The sequence below is a fragment of the Phascolarctos cinereus genome, unplaced genomic scaffold (genome assembly GCF_003287225.1).
Source record: "Phascolarctos cinereus isolate Bilbo 61053 unplaced genomic scaffold, phaCin_HiC Scaffold_4;HRSCAF=312, whole genome shotgun sequence".
Lineage (NCBI taxonomy): Eukaryota > Metazoa > Chordata > Mammalia > Diprotodontia > Phascolarctidae > Phascolarctos > Phascolarctos cinereus.
Window position 1 is genome coordinate 138,088,505 of NW_027555847.1, and position 12,502 is coordinate 138,101,006.

Genomic DNA, 12,502 nt, shown 5'->3' on the forward strand with positions numbered 1-12,502 from the left:
GGTTGAATCAGTGCACAACTCCACCAACAATGCATTAATGTCTCATTTTCCCCACATGCCCTCCACCATTTCTTATTTACCTTTTCTGTCCTATTAGCCAATCTAATAGGTAGGGGGTAGTACTTCAGAATTGCTTTAATTCTCATTTCTCCAATCAATACTGAGAATATTTTTTCATATGGCTATAGGTTGGGGCAGCTGGGTGGTGAAGTGGATAGAGCTTTGGCCTTGGACTCAGAAGGACCTGAGTTCAAATCTGGCCTCAGACACTTGACACTTAACTAGCTGTGTGACCCTGGGCAAGTCACTTAACCCCAATTGCCTCACCAAAAAAAAGAAGAAAAAAAACATATGGCTATAGGTAGTTTTGATTACTTCATCTGAAAACTGATCATATCTTTTGATCATTTATCAATTGAGGAATGGCTCATATTTTTATAAATTTAACTCAGTTCTCTGTATGTTTGAAAAATGAGGCCTTTATCAGAGAAACTTGCTTCAAAATTTTTTCACAATTACCATTGCTAACTGTATTTCCTTCCATCCTATCCCTCCATTTATTCTATTCTCTCCCTCCTTTCACCCTGTCCATCCTGAAAAGTGTTTTGCTTCTGACTGCCACTCCCTATTATCAACCCTCCCCTTCTCTGTATGTTATTCTCTCTTTGAGAGTAAGGTTCACTCACTCCCCTTTACCTCCTCCTTCTTCCCCTCCACTGTAAAAGCTTTTTGTGCCTCTTTTATGTGAGATAATTTACCCCATTCTACTTGTCCTTTTCTCTTTCTCTCAGTACATCCTTTTCTCACTCTTTAATTTTATTTTTTTAAAGATATCATCTCTTCATATTCAACTCACATGTATGCCCTCTGTCTATATATACTCCTTCTAACTACCCTAAGAATGAGAAAAGTCTTATGAGTTACAAGTATCATCTTCCCATGTAGAATATAAACAGTTTAACCATATTAAGTCCCTTATGATTTCCCATTCCTGTTTACCTTTTTATGCTTCTCTTGAGTCTTGTATTTGAAAGTCAAATTTTCTATTCAGCACTGATCTTTTCATAAAGAATGCTTGAAAGTGCTCTACTTCATTGAATACCCATTTTTTCTCCTGAAGGATTATACTCAGTTTTGCTGGGTAGGTGATTCTTGGTTGTAATCCTGGTTCCTTTGCCCTCTGGAATATCATATACCAAGCCTTCTGATCCTTTAATGTAGAAGCTGCTAAATCTTGCATTATCTTGACTGTGGCTCCATGGTACTTGAATCATTTCTTTCTGGCTGCTTGCAATATATTCTTCTTGACCTGGAATTTGGCTGTAATATTCCTGGAAGTTTTCACTTTGGGATCTCTTTCAAGAGGTGATCAGTAGATTCTTTCAATTTCTATTTTACCCCCTGGTCCTAGAATATCAGGGCAGTTTTCCTTGATAATTTTTTGAAAAATGATATTTAGGCTCTTTTTTTTTCATCATGGCTTTCAGGTAGTACAATAATTTTAAAATTATCTCTCCTGGATCTATTTTTTAGGTCAGTTGTTTTTCCAATGAGATATTTCACATTATCTTCTAATTTTTCATTCTTTTGGTTTTGTTTTTATCATTTCTTGATTTTTCATAAACTTATTAGCTTCCATTCTCTTCATTCTAATTTTTAAGGAATAATTTTCTTTCTTTTGGCCTCCTTTTTAATTTGGCCAATTCTGCTTTTTAAGGCATTTTCCTCCTCATTGACTTTTTGGACATCTTTTACCAATTGACCTAGTCTGTTTTATGAGGTGTTATCTTCTTCAGTTTTTTTTTCTTTTTGGGGGGGTGTCTACTTTAGCAAGCTGTTCATTCATTTTTCATGATTTTCTTGCATCACTCTCATTTCTCTTCACAATTTTTCCTCTACCTCTCTTACTTGATTTTTAAAATCCTCTTTCAGCTCTTCTATGGCCTAAGACCAATTCATATTTTTCTTGGAGGCTTTGACTTTGTTGTCTTTTGAGTGTGTGTTTTGATCTTCCTTGTCACCATAGTAACTTTCTAAAGTCTATATTTCTATAGGAATTTTTTCCATTGTTTGCTTACTTTCCCAGCCTATTTCTTGACTTTTAATTCTTTTTTAAATTAGGACTTTGCTTCCAGAGTGGAAGGGGCCCTGTCCCAAGCTTCAGGGGATTTGTGCAGCTGTTTTCAGAAATACTTTAGGGACCTGTAAGTTTTCAGTTCTTCCAATGAGTATGAGTCCTGCACCCACTGGCAGTGAGGAGACCCCTAAAATCTCTTTCTGACCAGTTGTCTGACCCCCTTACCATCTGTGGGCCAAGAGTTCCAGAAGCAGCTGCTGCCTCTGCTGATTCAGGCAGCCTCAAGGTCTGTTGCTAGTCTCCTGTGTTGGTACAGCCTGCACTGGGCTGCCCTCCACTCTCACCCCAGTGGTAAACCTTTCCTGATGACTTAAGTTGTTTTGGGCTAGAAAATTGTTTCACCCTGTCTTTTTCTGCTTCCTGCTGCTCCAGAATTTTTTTAAGCTGTTATTTAAAATTGTTTGGAGGGGAATTTGCCTCCTTATGTTTCAAGTGTGTTTCTTGTAAATAATGTATTATTGGATTCTCCTTTCTAATCCATTTTGCTATCCTCTTCTCTTTCATGGGTGATTTTATCCCATCCATAGTCACACTTATGATTGTTAATTGTATATTTCCCTATGTCCTATTCTCATACTTTCTCTTCCTTGTCGGTACCCCTTCATAACAAAGAGAAGGATTATGAATGAAAAGTATGGTCATTACCAGTGCTTTATGCTTGATTCGGATCAACTTCTGCTGCCCCGTCCCTTATCTCTTCCCTAGCTCAGACCCAGTCAGAGGTTCTTATTATTTCTTTCCTTTTAAAGCCCATTTCAAAATAAAATAAAATAAAATAAAGGCCTTTTTGCAGTCCACCTTCTGAGATTACGGTAAGTTTTAATTATGATTAATTCCTCCCTGAATTTACCTTCTTTCATATTCCTCTTCCCAAGTTAAATTCACTTCCACCACCTCTTTCACCTTGTTTGTATAATTTTCTACTTGCATAGTCAAATTATGTGAGATAGATAAATTCTCCCACCTATACTCTTTCTCTCTTCCCCAGAGTATTCCTTTCCTCCTCCCTTTCTTTTCTTCTTTAAAGATTATTAAAACATAACAAAACCCTTTCCATACTTCTATGTGAAGTTCCTCCATAAACCTTAATGACATTAGGGTCCTGAGGTGATATTTGTTGCATCTTCTCCTATTAAAATGTAGTCATTTAATCCTTGTTTAGTCCTTTCTGATTACTCACTTGTATTTTACTTTTTTTTCTTGACTCCTGTGTTTTTATTTCAGTCTCTCTTCAGCTCTGATCTTTCATTATGAATGCTTGGAAGCCCTCTATTTCTTTTTATTTTCTAATTAATTAATTCATTTTTAGTTTTCAACATTCACTTTTATAAGATTGTGAGTTCTAAAGTTTCCCCCCTCCATTTCCTGCCCTCTCCCCAAGACGGCATGCAATCTGATACAGGGTACACATGTACAATCATATTAAACATATTTCCACATTAGTCATGTTGTGAAAGAAGAATCAGAACAAAAGAGAAAAACCACGATAAACAACAATAACAACAACAACAACACCAAAAAGGAGAGAAAATAGTATGCTTCAATTTCCATTCAGACTCCATAGTTCTTTCTCTGGATGTAGATGGCATTTTCCATCATGAGTCTTTTGGAATTGTCTTAGATCCTTGCATTGTTGAGAAGAGCTAAGTCTGTCAAAGTTGGTCATTGCACAATGTTGCTGTTACTTTGTACATTGTTTTCTTGGTTCTACTCACTTCACTCAGCATCAGTCCATGCAAGTCTTTCCAGGTTTTTCTGACATCTGCCTGCTCATCATTTCTTATGCAACAATAGTATTCCATTACATTCATATAGACAATTTGTTCAGCCATTCCCCAACTGATGGACATCCCCTCAATTTCCAGTTCTTGGCCACCAGAAAAAGAGCTATTATAAATAGGAAGCCCTCTATTTCATGAAAGATCTATTTCTTCTCTTCTAGGATTATATTCAGTTTTACTGTGTAAGTTATCAATTGAAATCCTCTATCTCTGACATTTTGGCTATCACATTCCCAGTTCTCTACTTGTTTAAAATAGTATCTGCTAAATCTTATTTCATCCTGACTGTGGCTCCTCCCTACTTGCACTCTTTCTTTCTGGCTGCTTGCAGTAGTTTTTCTTTAAACTGGAAGTTCTGGAATTTGGGTATGATATTCCTGGGAATTTTCATTTTGGGGTTTCTTTTCAGGTTTCTTTCTTGACTCTTTCTAGTTTCACATTATCCTCAAGTTCTCATAGGTCTGGGATGTTTTCTTTCATGATTGCTTGAAATATGATATCCAGGTTCTTTTTTTTGGCCCTGGCTTTAAGCTACTCTATTGATTCTTAAATTATCTATCCTTGATTTTTTTCCAGGTCAATTGTTTTTGCTTTAAAATTGCTTATCTTACATTTCCTTCAATTTTTTTTCACTCTTTTGACTTTGTTTTGATATTTCTTTTTGTCTCTGTCATTAATTTATGCTTGAGTCATTCTAATTTTCAAGGAGTTTTACTTGGATAAGGTTTTATAACCCCTTCTTGTGCTAATTTTTAAATTCTTTCCAAGTTTTTCCTCCAAAGCTCTTATTTAAATTTTTTTTGTTTTATCTATCACTCTCATTTCATTAATATCATTTTAATTCTTAAAAAAACACCTTTTTCTTCATTTCTTCTAGGAATTCTAGATAACCTTGTGACCAATCTGTGGTTTTCTTTGAGACTTTGCTTGTAGGTATTTTGGAGTTATTCTCATCTGTTTATTTCTTGGACATCTCTGGTATTAGAGTAACTTTTCATTTATTTATTTATTTTGCTTACTCATTTTTCTAGCATCACTTCCCAGCCTGCGGTTTTGTATTAAGATCCAGCTCTCTGCATTTCTGGTGGCAATATTGTATCCCTGAATGATCCTGATCTGTCTTATCTGACTTTTTGTCACTTCATTCTCAGGCCACAGGGCCCTTAGCCATCTCATCTAGGGCATGGTCTCATTGTTGCCTTACTAAACTGAGCTTTCCAGGCTTCAGATCCCAGTTTGGGTCTAGGTAACACAACTGAAGGCTTGCTTCTGGGTACCACTCTAATAGACAGTTGTTGATTCTGGGTCATCAGCTAACTGGAAGGCTCTGCAGATTTAGAGCAACAGAGATGTAGGTTGGCCCTTGATCTTATAGCCCTACCATAGGGCTGCATCCTGTGTTGTTAATTAAAAGGCTCTATCTTTGACATTTTGGGTATCATATTCCTAGTTCTTCACTTGTTTAAAGTAGTACCTGCTAAATCTTTTTTTAATTTAATTTTATTAATTTATTTTGATTTATCAACAATCACTTCCATATGCTTTTGAGTTTAAAATTTTTCTCCCCTTTCCTCCCCACCACCCTCCCCAAGACAGCACACAATCTGATATAGGCTGTACATTTACATTCCTATTAAACATATTTTCACATTAGTGAAGTTGTAAGTAAAAATTAAAACCAATAGGAGGAACCATCAGAAAGAGGAAACAAAACTCAACAGAAGAGAAAAAAAAAGATAGCGATTCAACTTCCATAATTCTTTCTTTGGATGTGGATAGCATTTTCCATCACTAGGTCTCTGGAGATGTTTCAGTTGTCTCCAGAGGTCTATCATTGTATTGTAGGATTATAGTTTTTAATCCATTCTGCTATCCGCTTCTGTTTTATGGGAGAGTTCATTCCATTCATATGCACAGTTATGATTACTGTGTCTTTTTCTCCATCCTTTTCCCCCCGTTTGTGCTTTTCTTTCTCCTTTCTCCTTTCCCCCCCTCACCAGTGTTTTGCTTTTGACCACCACTTCCTTCAGTCTCTCCTCCCTTTTATTATCCCTTTCCTTTTCTTCCCCTTTACCCTTACTGCTTCTTCCCTCCCTTCTTTCCCCCCTCCCTTTTCTTTCCCCTTTTCCCTCCTACTGCCTATAGGGCAAATTAGATTGCTATACCTAACTGATTATGTTATTCCCTTCTTGAGCCAAATCTGATGAGTAAGGTTCAAACAATGCTCAGCCCCTCCCTTTTTCCCTCTGCTGTAATAGGATTTTCTGTCTTTTCCTGTAATGTAATTTACCCTTGTCTGCCTCCTCCTTTCTCAGTACATTTTCTAAGATCAGACTAATCCACTTGGATCCATTTAACCCACTTGATTAGATTTTTTTTATCATTACATCAAAGTCAACTAATATCCACCCCCTTTATGTATACTCCTTTAACATGGTGTAATAACAATACAGTTCTCAAGAGTTGCAAGTGTCATCTTCCCTTGTAGGGATGTAAACAGTCTGCCCTTATTAACAATTTTGTATCTTTCTGTCCCATTTACCTTTTTATGTCTTTCTTGAATCTTGTACTTGAAGATCAAATTTTTTGTTGAGCTCTGGTCTTTTTATCAGGAAGGTTTGGAAGTCCCCTATTTCGTTGAATATCCATCTCCTCCCTTGAAAAATCATGCTCATTTTTGCAGGGTAGTTGATCCTTGGCTGCAATCCAAGCTCCTTTGCCTTACAAATTATCATGTTCCATGCCTGCGTCTTTTAATGTAGAAGCTGCAAGGTCCTGTGTAATCCTGACTGTGGTTCCATGATATTTAAATTGTTTCTTTCTGGCTGCTTGCAGCACCTTCTCTTTCATCTGGTAATTTTGGAATTTTGCTATTATATTCCTTGGCATTGTCAATTTGGGATCTCTTTCAGGTGGTGAGCAGTGTGTTCTTTCTATGGTTATTTTACCTTCTGGTTCTAGGACTTCAGGGCAGTTTTCCTTTATGATTTCCTGAAAGATACTGTCCAGGCTCTTTTTTTCATCATGATTTTCAGGTAGTCCAATATTTTTAAATTGTCTCTCCTGGATTGATTTTCCAGGTTGGTTATTTTACTGATGAGGTATTTTATGTTTTCATCTATTTTTTCATGTTTTTGTTTCTGTTTGACTGATTCTTGCTCTCTCATAGAGTCATTAGTTTCCATTTGTCCAATTCTAGTTTTTAACAGATTGTTTTCTTCTGTTAGTTTTTGTACTTCCTTCTTCAATTGGCCAATTGTATTTTTAAGGGATTTGTTTTCTTCAGTGTACTTTTTTCCAGTTTGCCAATTGTGTTTTTTAGGGACTTGTTTTCTTCAGTGTACTTTTTTTCCAATTGGCCAATTGTATTTTTTAAGGACTCTTCTACCTCTCTCATTAGACTTTTAAAATCCTTCTTGAGCTCTTCTAAGAAGGCTTTTTGGGCTTCAGACCAGTTCATATTCCCTTTTGATGTTGCAGATGTGGGTTTGTTGACAATGTTGTCCTCTTCAGAATTTCTGTCTTGATCTTCACTCTTCTCATAATATGAATCTATGGTACATTTCTTTTTACTCATGGTGTTTCTTTATTCCCTGGCCTTTAAAGAGATTGAGCTCTCTGCTGGGGAACAGAGGGCACTGACCCAAGCTTCTTGTGTTGGGAGCCTAGGTCTTGGTCACTGGCTTTGTGTGCTGGGGCCTCTTATGTTGGCAATTGGAGGCTGTAGGGTTTTGGCAGCTTACCTAGTGTTGGGCTGGAATCAGCAAGGCTGGAACTTTCAGGCAATTCTAGGTTGCCTGCTTTTCCTTTCCTTTAGCTTTCTTCAGCTCCTTTTAGATGGGTGCTGCAGGGTGTTTATCTGCCTGGGGCCCCTTGCAATGCTGCCTCCCTCGTTTCTGCTAATGCACTGGGAGATTCCTTTGTGGTAGAGTGCCAAGGCACCTGGTGGTTTTCTGAGCTGGTTTCCACCAGTTCCCTCCCCCCCTCACTGAGGCACTTGGAGGTCCAGGTGTTGGTGTTTGCCTGCTCTACCACCTGGGCTTCAGGATTTCCTCCTGGTTGAGAGTTGGAGGCTGTGGGGTTCTGACAGCTTACCTGGTGTTGGGTTGGAATCAGTAAGGCTGGGACTTTAGGAAGACTCTAGGTTGTTTTCTTCAGCTCCTTTCAGATGAATGCTGCAGGGTGCTTATCTGCCTGGGGCCCTTTGTAGTGCTGCTTCTGTTATTTCTGCTGAGGCACTGGGAGACCTGTTTGCTGGGCTGCTGCACTGCTGTTCCCCGTCTTTCTTCTAGTTCAGCTGTTCCAGGTTTTTTTTTTTTTCTGGGGTGATATTTTCTGGGTTTTTAGAGGTTGATAGGGGAAGGTGAGAGCAACTACCTTTTTACTCTGCCATCTTGGCTCCCAGAAGCAGAAGTTGTACCTGCTAAATCTTATTTGATCCTGACTGTGGCTCCTCACTACTTGAACTCTTTCTTATTTATTTATTTTTTTAGATTAATTGAACTCTTTCTTTCTGGCTGCTTAGAGAGTTTTTCTTTAAACTGGAAGTTCTGGATTTTGGCTACGATATTCCTGGGAGTTTTCATTTTAGGATTTCTTTCAGGGGGCTGCATTCTAGGATACAGCTCCAGGGTCAGAATAATAAAATCGCCAATTCACCTCTTGTCTATGTTGGTGGGCTGTTATCTGTGATCCAAATCTGCTCTGGCATCACAGCAACAAAACTGCACAACCACCCCTGCTCTGAGCCCAGGAGTTGAATCTGTTAATCCACTCTGAGATGGGAGCAATAGAGCTTCTGGTCCATCCTGCCCCACAGTTCCTGCCCTTTATCTATACATCGAGCCCTACTCTTTGCTGAAGTGGTCACATATCTTTAATTGCTTATTAGACATCTCAAACACACATCCAAAACAGAATTCATTATCTTTCCACCTAACCATTTCTCCTGTATTCCTACTAAGGCACCACTACTGTCCTCCTAGTCTCCCAGATGCACAACCTCACTGTCTTCCTTGACTACTCACTCATTCATCTCACATCTCCAATCTGTTGTCAAATCTTGTTATTTCTATCTTTATACCATCTCTCATATAGGTCTTCTTGTCACCTAGAACCACAACCCTACTTTAGGCTCTCATCATCCTCACCTAGACCACCACCATTGTCTTATAACTGGTATGTCTCATTGCTCCCCAGTCTAATCAATCCTCCACTCAGCTGCCACTCAGGTGGTTTTTTCCTAAAGTGTAGGTCTGATCATATCAGCCTCCACCTCTACCCAACTCAATTAATCTTGATGACTCCCTATTACCTCCAGGATAAAATATAATCTTTTTGTTTGGCATTTAAAGTTCTTCATAACCTGGCCCTTTCCTACACTTTACTTTGCTATACTTATGCTATGATGTAGCTACCCTGGTCTTCTTGAACTTATTCAAACACAACACTGTCTGTACCCCATACCTGGAGTGCACTTCCCCCTCACCTCCACCTCCTAAGTTTCCTTGGCTTCCTTCAATACTCAATTCAAATCTGTACCACTGCAGAGAGCCTTTCCTGGCCCACTCAGTTGCTGATGCTGTTCCCTTCTACATTAAGTTTATCTACTGTATATACCTTGCTTGGTCCTAGCTATTTACACATTTAGACTGAGCTCCTTGAGAACAGAGACTGTGTTTGGCCTTTCTTTGTAAATCCCATATTTAGTACAGTGTATGACACATAGAAGATACTTAATACATGTTTAGTGAGCTCTTTGAGAACAAGGACTGTTTTTTTTTTTAACCTTTCTGTGCATTTCACTAGCTTAGCACAGTTTCTGGCACATAGTAAGTGCTTAATAAATGTTTATTGACTTATTGGCTCAAAAGTATTTGGACGAACCACTAGCACACACAAAAACCAAGCAGATAAATAATCTCCACTGTTCAGATTATGACATGCAGCCAAATGAACAATCTATAGATTTTGTCTATCAATATATGTATTATGGATAGAGAATACAAATGGACAAGTTGTGCCCAGAATAAAAACAGGAGAGTAAGCTGGACTGTTGACCTGTAATGACCTCAAACATCTCTCAGAAACAAAGGTCCATCTTTTTTATACCAAATATCCTGCAGGTTTCTTTCTCCATTTCCCCCACCATCTCTTCCTTCTTTCTTTCCTTCTGTATGGCTATAGATTATGAAATACAATAGTCTCTGAAGAATAAAATATTAGTATTACAGGGAAATGGAGATATGGTGGGTACAAGCAAAATACAACTTATAACAAACAAGGAACTACATAGAAGGACCAGAGTAAAGGATATCATAGAGGAAATGCATGATTTTAAAAGCTGGTTTGGTCACACAGCAAGACTGGAGAACAGATGGACAGCCTGAATCCAGTGATATCCTTGAAAGGTCAGGACAAAGTGGGGCTGGCCCTCAGCACTTTGAGGGGATTTCCTGTGGTGAATATATGGTAGGATAGGAACAAAAATTACAGAGGATGGGTAGACATGGATGGTTTCCAATTTACATCACTGTAGATCCAAATAGATGAGACAGTAGATCCATTTGAGATACTGTTAAGAGACAGATATCTCTTTAGGTGCTAACCCAGTGCCTAGTCAACTTAATGTGACTTTCCATCATATTTTTTCTAACCTATAAATGTTGTCTTGAACTATCCCAACTTTTTCAGGCTCTAGTGATCTCCTAACTTGGCTTTATTTGTACACTTTCAGCACACTGTCTATAGTGGAATAATACAATCCTAGAGTGGAAAGCACTTCAGAGATCATCTAGTCCACTGTACAGAAACACTCATTTAACCAGAATGGTTGAGGAACATGGCTATTCTGCTTGAAGAAAGATGGGGTTTGGTGCCATGGAACTCATGTTCTGGTATCAGCCCTGCCAATAATGAACTGTATAACTACACAAGCCACAACCTCCCTGAGCTCTAATTTCCATCTGTAAAATAAAGACAATTTTCCTTACCTCTTTATCTCAGAGTACTCGTGAAGGCAAGTGTAACAATGGATATCAAAGTTCTTTGAAAAATTAAAGGTCTTATACAAAGAGAAGATATTATTTTGTTAATTTAGCTACCTACCACATTAGATGAATTACTAAATTTAAAAGATTGGGATAGAAAAAGAAAAGTTTAAAGATCCAAACCACATAAACACAGGTTAATCTTTTCTTTAGTGATTCAGAATGCACTTCAGCACCTTACAGTAGTTCTTTGGGCATGAGCCGTAGCAAACATGTTTTCTTCTCCACCGAACCTCACCATTTAATCTTACTTTTATCTTTTGCAATTACTTCCATTTCTGAAAAAAAAAATGTCCTTCATCCCTCGTAATAAATTGAAAAAAGAAAAAAAACACCAAAGTTCAGCAAAGCAACCAACATTTCAGCTCTAATAGTACACATGATAATCTACACATTCATAGTCTTGCACATCTGCAAAGGAGGAAGGTGTGTTTTCTCAATTAAGTTTTGGGGAGGCAGGGAATGGACCCATGTGCTTTCATTGATGAGGGCTACAGATGTAGGTGAGGCTGAAACTCTACAGGACTCCCTCATACAATCAGTGAAAGTTATGGGGTTAAACCAAACAACAAATTTAATTACAATGAAATTGTGTGAATTTTCTTTTTGGCTTCTGCATAAACAAGGTAACTTCTGAATCTACAATTTCTAAATGTTCTTTAGATGATGCAGCCTTTGGATAACGGTTTGGTTTTTTTTTTGGGGGGGAGGGGGTTCCTGACAGCTTAGTTGTATGTGATTTCTATCTTGGGATGGCCTTTTTCCAGCTGGTTATGAAATTGTTACATGGGACAGAAATGGGAAGATCATATCGAGAAAAAGGATCTGGGATTTTTTCCCTTCCTATTTCCTCATTTGAAGATTAGGTCATAGTTCTCTGAAAGGAAGGGCTGAGGATGAGACAAAAATCTTGGATAAGGCTTACCCAACTAGGGAAAGCTTCGATCTGATATAAAGGTAAAGGGATTCTAATCTTACATGATTACCAGCCCACTGTGCTCTAGTCAGGCAGGTCTGAGTGGAGGTGGTGCCCACGTCTACATTGCCCTAGGCAGGGGTGAAATGGGCAGAGATGTCTCTTTGTCCAAGCCCAAGCTATCAGAGTCACCTCCCCCCATCCACTAGAATAAGCCCATCTCTTGTTATAATAATCAACTCTGAATGGTTAGAGTTGATTACCACCTGTGGGGAACATCTACTCTTTCAAGGGTATATAAGCATAAAAAGGCTTGCAGGAAGGGTCTTTGGTTTACAAGAGGACAAATGACCATCCTTTTATTTGCTGGTATAAGCAATAAAATGATAAATTACTCAGAAATTATGTCTTGTGCACTTTTTATAAATCACAACACCTATTGCTCCCTATAAAGCCTCTCTTACTTTTAAAAAGAAGTAACAGTCTGGGTTCTGTTACAGGTGACTAAATAGCATACAAATTTAGGTTACATTTTTTTTTTTAGGCAATTGGGGTTAAGTGACTTGCCCAGTCACACAGCTAGTAAACATCAAGTGTTTGAGGCTGGATTTGAACTCAG